This window comes from Giraffa tippelskirchi, chromosome 9 (assembly GCF_054371585.1).
Source record: "Giraffa tippelskirchi isolate mGirTip1 chromosome 9, T2T-mGirTip1v1.2.pri, whole genome shotgun sequence".
Classification (NCBI taxonomy): Eukaryota; Metazoa; Chordata; class Mammalia; order Artiodactyla; family Giraffidae; genus Giraffa; species Giraffa tippelskirchi.
Window position 1 is genome coordinate 124,188,912 of NC_137283.1, and position 17,765 is coordinate 124,206,676.

At 36.5% G+C, this 17,765-nt stretch overlaps 1 long non-coding RNA gene across 2 annotated transcripts; it reads right to left on the minus strand.

Annotated features, from left to right (window-relative positions):
* Positions 1-1,377: 1,377 nt before the first annotated feature.
* On the minus strand, positions 1,378-13,050 carry LOC145520959 (uncharacterized). 2 transcript variants are annotated; one of them, XR_014064951.1, is made up of 4 exons: positions 12,904-13,050; positions 7,904-8,003; positions 4,194-5,465; positions 1,378-3,851 (listed from the first exon to the last, which is right to left on the minus strand). It is a non-coding gene; the product is annotated as an uncharacterized LOC145520959 (long non-coding RNA). The 2 variants fall into 2 exon arrangements; XR_014064952.1 differs by having other exon boundaries at positions 4,164-5,465.
* Positions 13,051-17,765: the final 4,715 nt, after the last annotated feature.

Here is a 17,765-nt window from a genome sequence, read left to right on the forward strand (position 1 = left end):
ATGTTTAACTTTTTTCTCCCTTAGAAAATAACATTTATTCAATACAGCATGGGGATTAAGACCTCAAGCTCTCAATACTGCCAAAGATTTAAATCATTCCTAGATCACTTCCTAGCTACCTAACCTTGGACAAGGTATTCTGTTTTCTCTGAACCTCTGTTTCCTTATCTGCAAATTGACAATAGTAATGAATAGAGTCTGCAAAATGTTAAATGTGCATGTGAAGTTATATAGAAATGCTTGATGAATTTTAGCTCTTACTACACCCCCACCCCTTATTTTTGGAACTTTGGAAAATATGATAGTGCCCACTGAAAAAAAACACATAACCTAAAAGTTGAGAATTATGTTTTATCCTGAAGACACCCTGAGGGCTTAAGCCTAGGCAATACCCTCTCAGATCACTCTAAGGGACTGCTCTGAAGAGGTAAGGGAGGAGCCAGGATATATGAGAGTTTTTGCGAAAAAAAAAAAAAAACAGGTTGTTGAAACATCAAAAGATTACTGTTAATTAAAGAAAAACCAGCGATGAATTAAACTAATGAATTTAGCACTTTTCTATGTACGGGAAGATGCAAGAGTCTGGGCTTAATGAAATCATTCCTTTGATATGCGTCATAACTATCTAAGGCCAGCATCCTGTTTTTTCCCATTCTGTTCCCCGCAGGGTGTATAGTCAGGGCACCTGTAGTGGCTGGTGGCCACAACATTCTTTGTTAACTGATGCTTCAAGAGACTTTGTTTTGTCCACAGCAATATAAAGAAAGCGAAAAAGAGCAAGGAGGATACTATCCATGTCTTGCCTGTGTGGGTTCTAAGTCACTTCAGTCATGTCCAAATCTTTGCGACTCTATGGGCTGTAGCCCACCAGACTCCCCTGTCCATGGGATTCTCCAGGCAAGAATACTGGAGTGGGTTGCCGTGCTCTCCTCCAAGGGATCTTCTAGCTCCACCTGGGAAGCCCATCCATGCCCTGCTGCTGCTATTGCTGCTGCTGCTAAGTCGCTTCAGTCGTGTCCGACTCTGTGCAACCCCATAGACAGCAGCCCACCAGGCTCCCCCGTCTCTGGGATTCTCCAGGCAAGAACACTGGAGTGGGTTGCCATTTTCTTCTCCAATGCATGAAAGTGAAAAGTGAAAGTGAAGTCGCTCAGTCGTGTCCAACTTTTTGCGACCCCATGGACTGCAGCCTACCAGGCTGCTCCGTCCATGGGATTTTCCAGGCAAGAGTACTGGAGTGTGGTGCCACTGCCTTCTCCATGCCCTATGACTCTATTATTATAGCGGCATGAACTGAATGTGAACAAAGTTACTATATTTTATTTACTTTACAGGTTTCAGTGTCTTTGGGTAATAGAGCACTTTTTTGCCATCAACTTTTTCATTTGCATTAATTAATTATTACACACACATGTGCACACACAAAACATACATAAAATAAGTAGCAAACTAAGGTATAGATTTTGCCACAGCCAGAGAGGCTTTGCCTTGTTCCAAAATAGTAAAAAACTGATTTAAAGTAAATGGAGATTAAATGTAAACACAGCCTAGGCTAAATAAAATATAAAAATGAATTCTTCTCAAGGTGCTATTCATTCAAATAGAGGATTTGAAATTCGATCAAATGCCAATGCAAAGGCATATAATGCTTGAATGACATTAATTAGTTGAATAGTGAGCCCCAGAGCAAGTGAGGCTCATCCACTGAATATGTACATGAGATTTTCCTATCAAGGAGAACCACAGAAAAATACCTGGAGCGGCTTCCGCCTCTTATTTACATTCTATTTCCTATTAACATTTTCTTGAGAAAGAATTTCATGCAAATACAAGCCTTCCAACTTAATAGCAAACTGATAATAAACCACTTTCTTTTGTGAGAAAATGCCTTTAAGAAGCATCTGAACCATGAAAGTATTTAAGAGACTATGATTTTAACCAGACTGTGTTTTAAGACATCAGCTTTTGAAAAGGAGGATTTCAAATATCCCCTTATATTCTGTTCTTAATTCCAGAGAACTTTATAGTTTCTAGCTCAACACCACTGTATGACAAACACTAAATCCATTGCTTAAGCTTCCATCAGTTCTTTTATTAGCTTTGTCTGTTTTTGACATTTTTTTTCTTTTTTGTTTATGTAAGGTGAGATCATGAAATTTTACTCTGATTTGCATCTTTTCCCCCAAAATGTATATTATGTATCTAACCAGGTAGCCAATCTAGCAGCTTTCATATCACAATCCTCCTTGATTTTTTTAAACAAGTTCATTTTCACCATTCAAATTTAAGAATGCATAAGCAGTTTCAATATATTTGGATATAAAAATGTTTTATGTACTAAACATGTATTAATATTTACTTTGAAAGTTCATAATAAAATATGCTATTATGCTACTTTCTTACATATGTTATATTTTATCACTTAAAAAAATTCATCCTTTTTGAGCTTCAGAAATCCTTCACAGACAAAATAGCAAAAGGCCAGGAAAGAATCAGTATAGCAGGAAATAAACTGGAAATATAAAGATCATGACCTCTGATACCTTTTTGACTATTAACTTATCATCCGACCTTTTGCTAGTCACTCACCCTTGCAATAGCCTCCTCTCTGCAGTTTGTAAAAATGAGAATGACAACATTATGGTTCCCGCCCAAAGAGATTGGGTAGGAAAACTTGGTCCAGGGCTGGAAAATGCCTTACAGGCCATAAAATGCTACATAAAATCTTGATAATAAAACAGTTACAGAGCCCCTTGGTTTAATACAAAGCTAATTTTTCAGCTAAACTAAATTCTGGTAGAAACAACTGAGATCAAGTAGGAAAATTTGCAGAGCTCCTAGTCATAGTGAAAGTGTTTATTTGTTCAAATTGATTTTACAGACTGATTGGTAAGTGTCTGTACAGACTGTTATCAAATGTATAGAATAATCCAGTCATCACATGGTACTCTTAAAAAATCAGTTCCATCAAGCAGGCTGAAATCAGAGCTAGAAGGCATATCATTTCACAGTCCCATGAATGTGTTCCACTTTCAATGAGTTTGTCTGTGTGTGTTTTGTGTAATAGCACTGTTTTATGGTAAACAATCAGAAGTAGAGGAAATAGTTTTGACATATTTTTTACCCATCCTAGTTGAATAGGTTCATTATGCCATTTTTCTTTTGAAATTCTAATTTTATTTACTTAAAACTAACATTATTTATTTCAAAGAATCTTCCCCCAAATTATGATTTTACTCTGAAATTTGATCACAACTATATGTTGCCTGACATAATTTATATAACAATCAGAAATATCTTAATCATTTTCCAGTTTTGCCTTTTAGTTCCTTGGAAGAGAAATGAGAACAGAAGATAGAACTTGTCACTTCTCACAGAAAGCTTTGGTCTTGGTCCCAGAATCACTTGTTAACTTGATATTTAATACTTTTTTAAAAAGTATAAGCCACCTGAAGAATAATAAGTCCTTAAGCAGGAGAGAGAAGACACATTAACTCATACAAAGAAATTTTAATATGTATTATTTGCATGTAGTAAGTAATATATTTTTACTAGAATTTATACTCCTCAGCCATCACTAGTTGAGGATACAAAGAAACATACTACAACTCTATCTTTTTATTTATTAACTATATGTCCCTGGTGGCATAGTGGTTAAAAAAAAAAAATCTGCCTGCCAATTCAGGAGACTCAGGAGATGCAGGAGACAAGGTTCCATCCCTGAGTCTGGGTTGAGAAAATCCCCTGCAGGAAGAAATAGCAACCCACTCCAGTATTCTTGCTTGGAGAATCCCATGAACAGAGGAGGCTGGCAGGCTACAGTCCATGGGGTTGCAAACAGTCAGACACGACTGAGAATGCACAGAGTATGTATGGTATATGATATATATGGTATATGCATGGTATATCCCTGAATAATCACTAAACTGTTTTTAAAAAATTATTGAAGTATAATTTACAATGCTGCATTAGCTTTTGCTGTACAGCAAAGTGAGTCAGCTATACATATACATACAGCTCCTCTATTTTTATATTTCCTTCCAATTTAGGTCACCATGGAGCATTGAATAGAGTTCCCTGTGCCATAAAGCAAGTTCTCATTAGTTATCTCTTTTACACATAGTTGTGTTATATGTCAATCCCATTCTCCCAATTCAGCTCACTCCTCCTTTGCCCCCTTGGTATCCATATACTTGTTGTCTATGTCTGTGTCTCTACTGAAGTGAATTGAAAGTTGCTCAGTTGTGCATGACTGTTTGCCACCCCATGGACTATATGGTCCATGGAATTCTCCAGGCCAGAATACTGGAATGGGTAGCCTTTCCCTTCTCCAGGGGATCTTCCTGACCCAGGAATCGAACCAGGGTCTCCTGCATTGCAGGCAGATTCTTTACAAACTGCGCTATGAGGGGGTCTCTATTTCTGCTTTGTAAATAAGTTCATTTATACCAAGGTTTTCAGATCCACATATATATATCAATATATGATTCACTAAACTTTTAAATTCACCATTTTCTTCATTCATTCAACAAAGATTTATTGAGACCTGCTATATGCTATGCATTCTTCTAAGCACGACTCATTGGAAAAGACCCTAATGCTGGGTAGGATTGGGGGAGGGAGGAGAAGGGGACGACAGAGGATGAGATGGTTGGATGCCATCACCGACTCGATGGACATGGGTTTGGGTAGACTCCGGGAGTTGGTGATGGACAGAGAGGCCTGGCGTGCTGCAATTCATGGGGTTGCAAAGAGTCGGACACGACTGAGCGACTGAACTGAACAGAAGCACTAGAGATTCACTGAACAACAGAAATAAAGGTCTCTAGCCCTCATGAAGCTTGTATTCAAGTACATATTGGAAATGATACCTACCTTGCCTACAACCAACAATGATTTATGGGAAAGTGTTTTGTAAATTATATGTTGCACAGGAATATGTTATTCCCATGATTATGGTAATTATATTATTGTTAGTATTATTAAGTGTTATATACAAAGTCAGGTTTTTAAAGATATATAATAGATTCCTGGCATGAGTAGAGGTAAAGGAAGAAAACAAAGCATCTAAAAATGGAACAAGAACAGATCTTGCAACTTTGTCAGATTTTCCAAGAGCAGCTAGTACTCTTCTGTTATTCTGGTATGTACAATGTAAGAAATGTGAGTTTGTAAGAAGTTAATCTGAGAGCCTGACATTAGCAAGATGGCAGATTAGGAAGGACTAGCCCACATGCCCCTGCAGAAACACCGATTTAAAAACCACCCATGGAAGAAAGAATGGGTTTAGAATATCTGAATGGCTGCTGGCAGAGGTAATGAGGGGAGGTCTCAACTCCCTTCTAAGTTGTATAGGGGAGCATGCTTTTTCCTTTCTCTCTCCTCCTTCTTCCCCAGTCTGAAGCGGCAGGAAACAGTCATGAGTTTATACATACCAGTTACTTTGTGTTGGGCAGCCTTTGAATCTGAATGGGAGTGGAGGAAGGAGAAAAATGAAGGAGAAAAATACAAATGAAAATGTACAAATACAATCTGTACATACTATTTTGAAGGAAAAGCAGTATTAATAATGCATTTATTATTCATCCTCTCATTCATTAAACAAACGTGTACTGAGAACCTATCTTATGCTAAGTGCTCAGAACAATGGAGAATATAAAAAAAAATAAAACCTGATCTTGGCCCTTAAGGAATTTACAGTCTAGAAGAGAGGTGTTCATATTAGATTTTCTTCTAAATACTTCAAATCTGAAAGATAAGAGAATCTGAGAACTTTAATAATAGAAAGCCCAGAAGAGTAAGTTATGCTTTCAAATAATTTTGTCTATATTTATTCTAATCAAAAAACATAAAATACATCAAGATAATTTATTCAATGTGCATGAAAGTATTTCTGTTTAAATAGCACCAGTGTCAAGCGTTCGTTGGTTGGTTGGATGAGGTGAACTTCAAACCTCTTCTTAGTTCCAATCAAATAAACTCTTCATAGAATCCCCTATGACAAGATACTCAATCCATTTCCAAAAAGCTAAATCTTTTCCTTCATGTTGAATGAAATGATACATTTTTTCTAATGTCATTATTTTAAATCAAATAATCCATAACAAATGACTCTTGCTGATTTATATATTTATATATATATGCATATATACATGTATATATTTCAATCCCAAGCTATAATTATTTTATTCATAAGTGCTCCTTCTAACATACTGTATTAGATATTTCAAATGCTACCTTTCAAGAAAAGCATCTATTTCCTTTCTGTCCTCTAGCATCTTTTAAAAATAAATCAAATTAAAGGTTCATGATATTTAATTTCTCATTAATTTTCAATATCTTACTATAAGTATAGGCATGATTTTCAAATCTACAGCATTCAACTGAGCTTTTAATAAACTGAGCTTTTTTTTTTCATTAGTCATATTTAAAAAATAATCGCAAGATTTAGAAATGTCTGCATAGTCATTTATATAACATTTAATCATTGTTTTCAATTTTCTGGGATTTTCCACCCTTTTCATCCTTATGTCCTTCTCCTTTCAACTATTAATGAAGTTTTATCACCTGGAGATAACATCATTTAAGTTTGTTTTTTTCCAATTTGCTCTTTTCTATATTCACAAGTTTGCCAGATTCTAAAAATCCATAATAATGCACCAAACATTCAAGCCAAGCATACTTTTGTGGTTCAGCAAAACTAAACATTTGCCAATTTCAAGATAGTACAACTAACCCATTTTTTTCCATATGATTAGGGAAGGGTAGGTTCAAATGAAATATTTTTTTGAAAGAAAACAGGAAGACATGCCAAGGTGCAATAATTCCATGTATAATTCTACATTAGACATGTGCATTTCAGAGAGTAAATGTACCCTTTCTTTAGCCAGAACATCATTAAAGAAAATACAAAACATACAGAGCACTGTACCCTGTACTTGCAATGATATGGACACAAAAAAGAAAACAAAATTTAAAAATAAGCATAATTTTCAACTGCCATTGTTAAGACTGTCCATTTGAGCTCTGGAGCCTGAAAGATCAACATCAATATTAAAATAATACTGCAAACAAAGGCTAAATGTCAACCCTTAAACCATTTCCTTTTTATGTCTTTTTGTTGTAAATTCTGTCACTTTGAAAGAAGATGATTCATTGCAATTGTGAGGCCATTTTCCACTGAACAATCAACAATAACGATGTGTTGTGAATAATACAGTTGAAAATTTGGTGTGAGTTCTTAGCAAGATATTTTTGCCACGTCCCAAGCTTCAAACAGATTGAGCTGTAGTGCAGATTATATTGCTTTTCTGTAAACTCTCTTCAAGGGTGGAGATTATTTGAGTACCACCGAACTTACGCATTATAAATCAGTCTCAAACATAATCCCCTCCCCTTTTCATGGAAAATAGAGTATTAATTCATTGTATTATATCAGCTGAAATTGGTTCCTTAGAGTAGGGCATATAAGCTGTATATATATCCACACATGAAGTATGTGTCAGATTTAGAGCTGAAGTTTTTGTGTAAGAACACCTCTCAAAGAAAAATTTTCAAACAGTATAAAGACACTGTACTAAGTGTCAGGAAATCTGATTTTAGTCTCAGCTATACTGATGTCTAGTTGCGTGACCTTTGACATCCCAAATCCTTTGTGGATTTCTTTTTTTATCTGATTAAAAGGGACTAGCCCAGTGGTTCTCAAATTGGCTACACATTAAAATTATTTGGAAAGCTTTTTTTAAAAATATAGATGCCCCCAACCTTCCCCAGACAAGTTGAATCAGAATTTCTGAAGTTGGGGCTGAAGCATTAGTATTTTCTTAAGCTCCCTGTGTGATTGTAATATGCATCCAACAATCACTTTCAACTCTAAAATGCTCTGACATTTTATAAACCTTACCGGTTGAGAACCTCAGCATGTGTTTCAAATGAGTTCCAAGGAGACAATTTCCAGAGTTAGGTGTTGGTGTTTGTTCTATCAGTTGCATTCATAATGTAGGCTGACAAGAAAAAAAAAAAAAAACTAAGAAAAAAAAATTAACAGGGAAGGTAGACAGGCCATGCAAACGAGAGCTCAATTACAGAAGAGCTGTCTCCAGGAGACCAAAGTCATGCTCTTTAACATTCTAAGTGATTGGTTTGTGCAGTGAACCAAATCTGAGCAGTTCCAATGTTTGAAAATGTAATGACTTAAATAGAAATACTAATATACCCTTCAAGGTCATGAAACAGTTCCTTGGCCTTAGGAAACGTGTAACTTCTGGGAGCTCATGTAGGTCAATTTGACGGACCTCTTATAACCTTAAGATTTATCTTGCTCTTTTCTCTGCATTAAAATATGTTAATACCAGCTTTGGAATCAAATTGATTCATTTTTTTAAAATTCTGCCTTTCTTTAACTTCCTTTTCATTTGCAGAATTACCAAGGAGTTGTTCAAAATTACCATATTTTCTAACTCTGAATGAAATTAAGCAAAGGATCAAAGTAGGAAAAGGTCATCAAAACAAGAGACTATACAAGAAATCTGAGAATAGCTTTACATTGCTAATGATAGCTTAAAACTTAATTTAAGGTGAATCCTGAAAATGTGTAATGGTTAAGGATTGAGTTTCAATCCTCAGACATGTTTATAGGATTTTCTGTATTGGCTATCTCTAACCAAATTAGTGGGAATGGAAGAGCATGGGTAAAATCCAAGAATTTACTTACCTTTAGTTCTTGGAGAAGGCAATGGCACCCCACTCCAGTACTCTTGCCTGGAAAATCCCATGGATGGAGGAGCCTGGTAGGCTACAGTCCATGGGGTCGCTAAGAGTCGGACACGACTGAGCGACTTCACTTTCACTTTTCCCTTTCATGCACTGGAGAAGGAAATGGCAGTCCACTCCAGTATTCTTGCCTGGAGAATTCCAGGGACGGTGGAGCCTGGTGGGCTGCCGTCTATGGGGTCGCACAGAGTCGGACACGACTGAAGCGATTTAGCAGCAGCAGCAGCAGTTCTTTTATCTTTCCATTTAGGAGAGCAAATTGTTAAATATATATATAGATATATATAATGTGGTACATAAAATGTGATTAATACTGAACCTGACACACAAAGTCTGCAATGGATTATAGATCTATTATGGAATATAGATCTGTGTATCAGAATTAGCAAAGTTAACATTAATCCAACTCCTAGCAACTGTTGCACTATTATGGCCATACCCACAATTTCAAACCCACCGCCCTCTCTTTAAAAACAAATATTTTTATAGATCACCTTACCTTCCAAGTAATACACTCTATCTTCAACTCTAATTTTAAAATAAATGTAAATATATTTAGAAGAATGAAATATATGTGAGTATGGTTTCATAACTACCTGATATTCCTATGTATACACTCTGCTTAATTATAATGAATAAGTTAGGATCAACTTAATGAGTAAAGTTATGACCAACCTAGACAGCTTATTAAAAAGCAGAGACATTACTTTGCCAAAAAAGGTCTGTCTAGTCAAAGCTATGGTTTTTCCAGTAGTCATGTATGGATGTGAGAGTTGGACTACAAAGAAAGGTGAGCCCGAAGAACTGATGCTTTTGAACTGTGGTGTTGGAGAAAACTGTTTAGAGTCCCTTGGACTGCGATGAGATACAATCAGTCCATCCTAAAGGAAATCAGTCCTGAAAATCCATTGGAAGGACTGATGTTGAAGCTGAAACTCCAATACTTTGGCCACCTGATGGGAAGAACTGACTCATTTGAAAAGGCCCTGATGCTGGGAAAGATTGAAGGCGGGAGGAGAAGGGACGACAGAGGATGAGATGGTTGGATGGCATCACCGACTTGATGGACATGAGTTTGAGTAAACTCCAGGAGCTGGTGATGGACAGGGAGGCCTGGCGTGCTGCAGTCCACTGGGTCATAGAGAGTTGGACATGACTGAGCAACTGAAGTGAACTGAATTTAGGATCAAGGAGAGCAATATGAGAAGTCATCCCATACAAGAAGTTGAACAAAAATGGAAAAGCAAAGGTATAGATGGGCTCCAAGCTAGTAAAAGATCAGTCTCATCTATATAAGATCACAGGGAAATGTGAGAAATGGGAAATGGAAAAAAAAAAACTTAATTTAAGTATAGATAATGTGCCAACGTAAATTACAGTCTATTGATGTTGACCAAAAGTGAGAATGTGATACTCTTGTGAATAAACTATTTGCAAATATACTTTCAATACAATTCACCATGTTATGGAATAAGATAGGGAGGCAAGGAAGTGCCACTGGAAACATACTTCTCATCCTACAGCAAACCACATGATCAAAAATGCATTTAGTCTGTGCCACTCAAGAATTCTCTGAGACAGTATCCTTCCCAAGGCAAAAGGATAATTGAAGATGGACAAGAAATCTAAACAAGTAATGAAAGAAGCTGTATAGAAGTTATGCAGAATATCTCTAGGGACAATTTCAGAATAAGACTGAAAAAAATCTTACAAGTGATCTAAATAAATTCAATATATACTTTTAGTGTCATAGATTTCTTTAAAGTGTTGCTAAAAACATTTTAAAATATAAGTGGTCTTAAAATAACTTTCAGTAGTGTGGTCCAATTAATTTCATAGTAGTTGGTTGTATGTTTTAAAAAGAATTTTACTACACCTCTTACATTTTTCCAAATAGTTCTGCTTTTGCTGAAACTGTGCTACTAAGCTGGAATCTCTTCAAATTTGTATGTAGTTAAGTAGAAGAAAAAACTAACAGTAATTTAACTTATTTTTAAAGATGTGGATGTGAAAGTCTTAAATGGATCCAAATCCTTTCATAATTAGACTAATTAAATTGTGCTTTGGTCTAAAAATTGTTTTAGCCCAATTAACTGTTTTTCTGTATCTTGGCTAACATGTTCCACAATCATTTCAAATGGATTAAACACCCAATTTGGCATTATGTAATTCATTCAGATTTTAAAATCTAACCATCATATCTTATTTATTAGCAAAAATGAGAGCAATCTATTCTCAATTAATATCTCTAAATTTTTGCAAACACAGACACTTTGAAAATTCTCAGGAGCAGAGTCAGTTTTTTGTTTTTTGTTTTTTTTAAATTCTGTTTTATTTTTAATTGGAGGATAATTTTTTTAAAATATTGTGTTGGTTTCTGCCATATATCAACATGAATAGGCCCTAGGTACACACAGGTTTCTTCACTCTTGAACCTCCCTCCCACCTCCCACCCCATCCCACCCCTCAAAGGTAGTCACAGAGCACAGGATTTGGGTTCCCCCAAATTCCCACTAGCTATCTGTTTTACACATGGTAATATGTATGTTTCAATGCTACTTGATGAATCCCCTGATTATTTACTTCACTTTAAAGAAATTGATCTAGTTCTGGTACAACTTATGGTGGCCAAGTATACATTAAAAATATGTCCCATCCATTCACATATCCATTCAACATATCAATCACAAACTTTATTTTTGTGGTGGTTGAATTTTAAAACTGAAACAGACTTTAACAGTAAACAGGATCTGTTTTCAAGTCTACTCTTTGAGAACTATCTTACTTTTGTGTCTTTGATAAGATGTTCAAACGTCTTAGAGTACGTTCTGTGTAAAGTAATCAATGACTCAAAGATTTATTATTAATTGTGTTATTAATTCTGTTAAAAACATTTATTGATTTGTAGAGTCTTTCATAAAAATTCTCAGGGACTACATGTTGTTCATGAATAATGCAGTGAATTGCTAAAACACCTGGTGCAATTTTTTAAGTTACCCATGAACCAATATTGCCAACAATTCATAGCTGGCAGCGCCATCTGTAGCACAGGCAGTGACCCCAAAACCGGAATTATCCTTTTTTATAAAATTATTTTTAGAAATTTCAAATATGGACAAGCCCTTCTTATTTACTATCAGTAATTTTTAAAATAATGTTTCCTCTATGAGTTTTTCATTCCCCATGAACCTTCTAAATGCAGGCAGTAAAGCCTCATTATCCAAAGGACTTGCTTCACCCACTTGTAATAAAAGTCATTTTGACTACAGTTCTACTCACAGCTAATTTTTGACATATTTTGCCATCTCATCAATTATTCGTCAAATTATTCCACTTTACTCCATGGAAGAGAAAAATTATTTCACTTGGATTTCTTTGGTCAGCATACCAAAAACATTTTGCATAGCTAGTAAAATTAATTTTTCCTCACTACTGTGAGTGTACCATTTGTAATCATGTATTCACATGTATGAATGAAGCAGAAAATTATACTTTTATTAAAAGGATCTTAAAATCATTTCAGAGACAATGTTAATTTTTTCAATCTTTTTCTTTAAATCTTGGAAATATGATATATGCCTGCTTACTCTGTCAACATTCAAAAAAAATTTTGTTCTTATTTTAACAGGCTGATTGCTTCACTGGAAAATAATGATGTGTGAACAAAGTGTACGTTGGTTCATTTGCAGACCAATCTATAATATCTAATTTCAAACTGATATTTAATACCTTTAAATGAGTTAAATGAATATATTAAAAGAGTTAGAATTACTGTGAACAGTCACTAGCCAATGAATGTAGATGTAATGTATTTTTCTTAGCACTGAAGCATCTAGCTTTCTGGTGAAAGTATTAGTCTCTCAGTTTTGTCTGACTCTTTGTGACCCCATGGGCTATAGCCCACCAGGCTCCTCTGTTCACGGAATTCTCTAGGTAGCTTTTTGGTGCTACCTTTAAATTCCTGCCACACCTACAATCATTGTGACAATAAAAATTGCCCACAACTTTTCCAAAAAATCTTTAGGGTATAATATTATACTTATTGAAAACCAATGCCATAGACCTTGTTTATCAATAATATCACTTTCTAGAGACATCTTGGTTTCAAACACAAGGCTCTCCAAATACTACCTTGTGTGTGTCCAGGTTACTCCTCTGGTATTCTAGTTTTGGAAAAAAAGAATCATCAAATCAGGATCTCAAATCCTGTAACTCTCTCGTCTTTACTCCTTTGATCATCTTTCTCATGTCCTTTCCGCTTCTGGGTCTAGTCACGTTACATTCTATGACCCGCCAAATGCTCTCAATTCTGTTGCGGCATTCCTTTGTCAAGTCACAATCCTGGGTAAAGCCAGCTCTCCATACAACCTGGCAGAATGGTTTCAGCTTCAATGTTTGCTTATGAATCTTTAGGAAGAATCTCAAGCTCTTTGGTAGTTCTACTAAATTTTCTTAATCTGCTCACTTTTATTCTTCTAGACCATTTACCTTCTTTTCTTCCAATATCTAATCCTGCCCCTAGTCTTCAAACTTCTGGTTTCACTGGAGCAAGAGAAGAAATCAGAAGAGAAATTCCATATTCCTCCAGCAGTGTCTCCCACCTTCTTAGAAGTGAGCTCCCTGCTCTGCCTCCTGCATCCCAGAGAACTGGCCGCGCTCTGGGTTCCATTTAATCTCACTAGTCAAGAACAGTGTTTCCTATATTCTCTTCCCATTTGTTTACCATCAATTTTTACCTCTAGATCATTTTTATCAGCATTTTAACAAACTGTAAAAATTCATATCATTATTTAAATAAACAAAATAAAATTCTCTTAACCCCACTTCCCTTCTAGTTTGAGTCTCTGTTCCAATTTACAGCAAATTTTCTTTCTTTCTTTCTTTCTCATTCTTTCTTACCAAGCTTCTTTTTTAATGTATTTACTTATTTTGTTTTTTAAATATGTCACATAACTGTACTTTCTCTTTCTAGAATATATTTAAGGGCTTCCCTGGTGACTCAGGTGGTAAAGAATCCACCAGCCAATGCAGGAGACGTGGGTTTGATCCCTGACCGGGAAGATCCCACGCGCCACAGGACAACTAAGCCCATGCACCGCAACTATTGAGCCTGTGCTCTAGAACCTGGGAACCACAACTACTGAAGGCTGCACACCCTAGAGTCTGTGCTCTGCAACCAGAGAAGCCACCTCAATGAGAAGCCCATGCACTGCAGCTAGAGAGTAGCCCCCATTTGCTAAAGCTAGATAAAGGCCCGTACAGCAATGAAGACCCAGCATGGCCAAAAATAAGAGAAAATAAATAAATATTTTTAAAGGAATATATTTAAAACAACTTCATTAACCCAGTTAAATATAGTGCAAAATATATGGCCTTTGGTGTGACTTATTAGCCATAAGGCATAACTTAAATCAATAACCTTTGAAGTTAGTTAATTCCACGATAGCCATTCTGGGTCTACTTTTACACACTCTGTCCTGTCATGCTCCATGCTTGCTTCTTTTTCCTCCTGAGTCCACTTCAACCAGGTTTTTTTTTTATCATCATGCCACTGGAGGTGGGCTTATCAAACTCAACAAATATCTCTCAGATTGCTCAATGCAATGCTCACTTCTCATTTGTCAGCTTTCTTGACCCCTAAGCAGCTATTGATACAGTTTATTAGTCTCTCCTGATACTGGGTTCACTTTGCTTCTCCTTGCTGTCTCTGCATCTCTAACTGAACCCACATTGTCAATTTCCTATGCAAGATGTCCTTCATCTTCCCAAACTCCAAGCAGTAGGTAACCAAGGCTCAATCTTTGGTTTGCTCCCCTTCAGTCCCTGTAAGTAATCTCATAGACTCCTATGACGTTAAATGCCACTTATAATGGTACAGCTATTCCAACATTTAAGAATCCTGCCCAGCTTTCCCTCCTAAACTCTAATCAATTGCCTATTTAACATCTCAGCTTGGGTGACTAACAAACATCTCTAATTTAATATGTGTTAAACTGGGCTCATAACTCTCCCTCCCTAAAGAGCTATTCCTCCTAGTTTTCCCGTCTGAGCAATGACAACACCATTCTTTCAGTTGCTATGGCTGAGACATTAGAGTCATTCTTGTCTTCTCTATTTCTTTTGCACCTCACATTCATTCCATTAGAAAATGCTTTTGGCTCTAATTTCAAATGTATGTTCAAACTGAATCACTTTTTATCACCTCTAAACATATAGTTCATTTCATAGAACTAAAAACTCTGCATCTCCATTAGTATTCTTTACTTGCATTATAGAGCACTTTAAAACTTAGTGGCTTAAAATAACAGCCATTATTGCAACTTTAAAAATCTGCAGTCAACTGAAGTGAGTTCTCCTGACCTGTGCACAGTTCAGCTTGTCTCAACCAGGCTCACCAACATCTCTGGAGCTTTGGCTGGGAAGAATAAGTAGACGGACTTCTGCTCCACATGATTTCTCATCCTTTAGGCAAGTTAGTCTGGGCTTTTGATGGTAGCTGGCAAGGTTCCAAGACAGCAAAACCGTGTTAGGCCTATTCAGTTCAGTTCAGTTCAGTCACACAATGTGTCCGACTCTTTGCGACCCCATTGACTGCAGTGCACTAGGCTTCCCTGTCCATCACCAACTCCTGGAGTTTACTCAAACTCATGTCCATTAAATCAGTGATACCATCCAACCGTCTCATCCTCTGAGGTCTCCTTCTCCTCCCACCTTCAATCTTGCCAAGCATCAGGGTCTTTTCAAATGAGTCAGTTCTTCCCATCAGGTGGCCAAAGTATTGGAGTTTCAGCTTTAGCATTAGTCCTCCCAACGAATTTCCAGGACTGGTTTCCTTTAGGATGGACTTGTTGTATCTGCTTTCTGTCTAAGGGACTCTCAAGAGTCTTCTCCAACACCACAGTTCAAAAACATCAATTCTTTGGTGCTCAGCTTTCTTTGTAGTCCAGCTGTAACATCCATACATGACTACTGGGAAAATCATAGCTTTGACTAGACAGATCTTTGTTGGCAAAGTCATGTCTCTGCTTTTTAGTATGTTGTCTAGGTTGGTCATAACTTTTCTTCCAAGGAGCAAGTGTCTTTTAATTTCATGGCTGTAGTCACCATCTGCAGTGATTTTGGAGCCCCCAAAAATAAAGTCTGCCCCTATTTCCATTGTTTCCCTGTCTATTTGTCATGGTGTTGGGCCTAGATGCCATGATCTTAGTTTTCTGAATGTTGAGTTTTAAGCCAACTTTTCACTCTCCTCTTTTAATTTCATCAAGAGGCTCTTTAGTTCTTCTTCACTTTCTGTCATAAGGGTGCTGTCATCTGCATATCTGAGGTTATTGATATTTCTCCTGGCGATCTTGATTCCAGTCTGTGCTTCATACAGTCCATCATTTCAAACACCTAAGTAATGAAATCAGAAATCATACAATGTAACTTTGCTTTATTCTATTCATTAAAGTAAAAATTCCATTTAGATTCATTATGATGAAGAGTTACAAAGTGACACTACATAGACGTGTGGATATATGGAAGGGAATGATTACTACAGCTTTGCATTCAATCTACTATACCTTTTCAGGCTTCCCAGGTGATTCAGTGGTAAAGAATCTGCCTGCCAATGCAAGAGACGTAAGAGATGCAAGTTCAATGCTTAGGTCAGGCAGAACACCTGCAGCAGGAGCTCTTGCCTGGAAAATTTCATGGACAGAGGAGCCTGATGGGCTACATTCCACAGGATCACAAAGAGTCAGACATGACTGAGCAACTGAACACATACTACATCATTTCATTCAGAATAAGGTCCACAAATTCTATCTCTGGACTACAAAGAATTTTGTTGTTGTTCTTCTTCTTCTCCTTTTTGTTTTTTTTTTAATTTTTACTTTTTGGCCAAGTCATACAGCATGCAGGATCTTAGTTCCCTGACCAGGGATCAAACCTGTGTCCCCTGCATTGGGAGCACAGAGTCTTAACCACTGGACTAACAGGGAAGTCCTGCAAAGGTTTTTGTAATCTGGCTACTGCTACTTTTCCAAACTTAACTCTTAACCTCCTTTCTTCCTCACTGCATTCAAGCTACACTGAACATCCTCCCATTTTAATGTTTCTTCATTTTTTGGTCTTCCTCTCAACTTGAAGTGTTCTTTTCTCAAATCTGGTGGACTCTCTCCCTCTCGGCATTTATGTCTCTGTTCGAATCAGAGAGATGTACCCTGAATCAACTATTCAAAATGTCACCCAAACTCCTCCACACTCTGATGGTGCTTTATCATTTTTTTGATAGCACCTATTATTTCTTTGGTTTTAGGCTACTGTTTGTCTTCACTAGAAGAAAGTCTGCATCTGAAGAGCAGGGGCTTTGTATTATGGACACCTCATCAACCAGTAAGTAGATCAGCACTGCCCAGTAAAAATGGTATGCGAGACACATAAGTCATTTAAAATTTTCTTGTAAGCACATGAAAAAAGGTAAAAAGAAGTAGGGGAAATTGATTTTAATAATATTTATTATTTAGCCCCATATATCCAAAATATTATTTCAATACTAAATCAATTTTAACAAGGATTAAGATATTTTATTTTATATTCCTTTTTTTTAAACTGCCTTTGAAATCTGGTGTAAATTTTACCTTTTTATACACATCTAAACTCAGATAAGTGCTCAATAGTTCCATGTGGTTAGTGGCTCCAATTTTGGATAGTCCAAATCCAACTTATTGTTAGTACTCCATAAGTGTTTAAACATGATTGCTTTATTTTATTTTTTTAAACTTTTTATTTTGTATTGAAGAAGAGCTGAATAACAGACAATGTTGTGACAGTTTCAGGTGAACAGTGAAGGGACCCAGCCATACATACACATGCATCTGTTCTCCTCCCAACTCCCCTTCCATCCAGTCCACAATGTATCATTGATCAGAGTTCCCTGTGCTATATGGTAGGTTCTTGTTGGTTATCCATTTTAAACATAGCAGTCTGTACATGCCCCTCCCAAACTCCCT